We start from the raw sequence: 3,768 nt of genomic DNA on the forward strand, positions 1-3,768 counted from the left end.
TCATGGAGAAAAATCTATATGTTCCCTAGAAATTAAAACAATTTGATGGCATATAATCAATCATCAATGTTTCTAAATCTCGATGCACAATGAATCTTCTCAAAGCTTCCTTCTCTATAAATCTGCTTTTTGGCACCAGCAGATGGGTGGTTCATAGGCAATAAACCAACAATAGTTTGGTACTGGTAATTGAGAGAATTCACTGCTCTGTCTTGAGAATGAAAATCTGACATCAGGACTTCTACAGTACCACTATCCCTGGGAATAAGTCATTCTGTCTGCATTGGGAGACCTTAAACGTTTGAAGTATAATTAAATAAACACCTCCCTGAATAAGAGACATTTACAGGCAATGGTTACTGAGTATCTTACTCCCATTTTCCTACCTGTCTTTCACTGGAAGGTAACAAATGGGATGTTTATAAAGGAAAAGAGAGCAGAAAAGAGGGAAGTCTAGAAACAAGTGAGGCTTGTCAGGAAAGCTTTTCTAATAGGTTAATAATCAGCTCTTACAGAAAACCCCTAATAAAATAACCAAGTTTGTCCCAGACACCTCTTTTAAAAATATCAAAAAGTGAGTTTTCTCAAAGTGTGTTTTCTAATTATTACTATTTTATTTCTCATAATTACTTATTTCCACATGGAAGTCGTATGGTTTCTCTGGATGTCTCCTGTGAGCCATATCCCTGCTGAAGTGAAAATATTTCCATTTTTCTGCTTAGAGGCACCATCTTTCCAATAATTCCACATGGGTTTTCTTATCTCTTCTTTGATAGTTATGTTAGGATTTAATTTCTGTTTTGTTATCTTCTTTAAAATCCCTACCCAATCAAGAAAATATGCTCATATTGTTTCCCAGGAAAGTGACTAACGCTCCTTCTGAGGGAAGATTTGTCTCTTAATAAATTTCTGTAGGCCAAATATTTTTCTCGGTCATCTCAGCAAGCAGATAGAAACATATAACAGGATCTCCCATTTTGTGTTGTCTCAGGACTTTTCCTGATTTGCACTTAGCTACAGCACAAACTTGCTCTGGCATCATCTTCCTTCTGATACGTCTGCTTGTTCTGCAGCCCAAGAATGAAGCAGCTACAAGTCACATACCAGAGTTAAAGTAGTGTTTTCCCCTATGTTTCAACACAACTGAGGGCAGCATCAAAATATATGTTTAAAAATTCCAGGCTTTGTCAGCAGTACATTGGAAGGAGGCTTTGTGGCCGCTGTGATGGAAAGGGGACAGGAAATGGCCTTGAAGGGCAGGAGGAAGAGCTGCTGCCAAGGTCAGATAGGCGAGGCTTGAACAAGCAGCAAACTTTAAAAAAATCTCTCGGACAAGCCTCTCCCTGATTCACATGACAATAAAGAGAGAGGGAGAAGCACATTCTAACTTGTAAGAGTCTGTGATTATGTTCCAATAAAAATAGTCTATTGTAGCATTAGTTCTGATCTGCTTAATAGTACTGAAACATGTCTGGAACATGAAGCAAAAGAGGCAATAGGGTTAAAGAAGGATCACCTATGGGAGCAATAAGATTCATGTCAGTATAGTCTTCCACCTATTCAAATGTAGGCAATTAGCACAGCCATGGAAAGAGGCAATTAGCAATTGCGACAGTAATAATCCAGATTAAATCTATTGATTTTGGGCCACATATATACTTAATTATGTACAAATAATAGGTAACTTATAACTCATTTAAGTTTATTTACTGCTATAACTTTTTAAAGAAAATAAAAGCAATACAATGCAATTTATTGCAAATTATTGGAGAAAGAACTATAGGTGTAGACACATGAGTTTATCAGAAATATACATGCTTGACTTCTATTACAAATGAAAAAACCCAATATGCTGATTTGTTGACTTTTTGCTAATTTTGATTGTTTTTGCAAAAAAAATTATTTTCCTATTCCTAGCTCTGCAAAACATGTACAATGAGAATGTACATTAACAAAGTGAGATGCGATGTTTTAAACTTCCACTGATTTCAGGGAGAAATAGAAGCATTTAGTTTTTCTTTTGAGCAGCTCCAAATCTGAGAAATCTTGCTTTTTCATGAAAGTTTGCAGTAATTTGAGACGTGAGAAGTAAATAGTAACGTTGAATTATATCACAGTCAAATATACCTATGAAAAAGTGAACTGAATTTGTACAACTTTTTCTTTTTTTAAGCTACTGAGGTTGTTATTCCACCAAAGTTTCCTACTTCTCTCTCATTCTCAACTTTACTTTTCCCTTGCATGAAGCTTTCCCAGAATGGTGATTTTTTTAAAAAAAGGATACTTTCAAAATGGGGAGATTTCAATGAATTGAAAGATTCTGAAATAGAAACTGAAATGGAAACTGGAGGATTTTGAAATAGTTCCAAGTGACTATAATTCTGACCTCTCAAGTGTGGCAAGTGTGTCATTTGCACACTTAAAGATATATTCCTTGAAAATTTATTTTATTTTAGGCAGTCTTCACCTTACAAACAATATTGGGACTGAATCTTGATCATTGAGTTAAACAGTAGTTAGGGTACAACATGTTGAGTACTTTGGAGAACTGGTAAATACCTCTGACTGGCCACACCCCCATCTATTATCTGCCTCCTGAGTCCCAGCTGATGGGGAAGAAATGGGGATTTTGCAGTAACCTTCCCCTGGAGTGGGGAAGCTGAGACCTGGGAGGCAGGGAATAGATGGGGTCAGGGCAAGTCAGAGGTGGTAATTACCTGTTCTCTGAACTACTCAACATTTCTGCTACCGGTTCTCCAGAACTGGTCAGAACCTGCTGAATACCACCTCTGTCACCCTCCCAGTCCAAGAAGAAGCCCCTAGAATGAAGTAAAGGACAGACATCTAAACATGCATGGTCATCTTGGGGATATTATTTGTTTGATGGTGCAAGATACCTTTTCATTTCTCTTATTATTAATGAATGTGGAAGAATTAGTAGATTTCTCCCAGTATTGGAAGCCCTGGGTGAAAGAAACATCAAGTAAATAATATGGAATCTCCAAATGTTGAAAACAAAATAGAAGAAATATGGATTGATTTCTTAGCTGCTTTTTGTATCTGCTGATGCAATTTAATATCATATCATAATCCAGAATCCACTGCAATAGCTATTAAGTTTATTTTCGCAACCATTGCAAAACAGAGGTCAAATGTAAAAAGCAGAAACAAAGCAATTCAATGAAAAGTATTAAGAAACTTACTTTCTTTATGATACATCCAAGAAGCAGGAAAAGGGGAGGTGTTGCTTGCAATGCTAACACTCATTAGGAAACATGCCAAAAGTTGAGCTGAGGCCAAAAGGCTCTCCCGCATTCTGTTTCATTCACAAATTACTCTAGGTTTTCTATTCCTGAAGCCTCTCAAGGTCAGATCTATCTTGTCTCTTCACCCTTCTTCCTTTGTTGAAGGCAGATTTTAGGATTTTGTGTTTTCTGTTCAAGATGATATGCTTTGAATCAGATTTCACCCACAACCTTCAAAGAACTGAAAATAACAGAAAGTAAGTTTCTCTTCATTGCCATGAGAGTTAAGTCCTATTTAGAAAAAGCCTGACTCTGATTCAAGCAGAGAAGTGAATTCAAGTGCAGTAAATTGAGGACAGAAAGAATAGCACAAAAATCTCTCAGTGAGTGATACTTACCCTTTTAGGTATTTGACATGTCTTGACTGGTAGTGGAAATTTTGAATAGTTCAGAGAAACAGAAAATACAACCTCTGGCTGACCCAGAGTGAGGTGGGAATGGAGATTTTGCAATATCTTTCCCC

The sequence above is a fragment of the Thamnophis sirtalis genome, unplaced genomic scaffold, assembly GCF_051295495.1.
Source record: "Thamnophis sirtalis isolate CommonGarterSnake01/CBP01778 unplaced genomic scaffold, rThaSir2_p1.2 scaffold_1, whole genome shotgun sequence".
Lineage (NCBI taxonomy): Eukaryota > Metazoa > Chordata > Lepidosauria > Squamata > Natricidae > Thamnophis > Thamnophis sirtalis.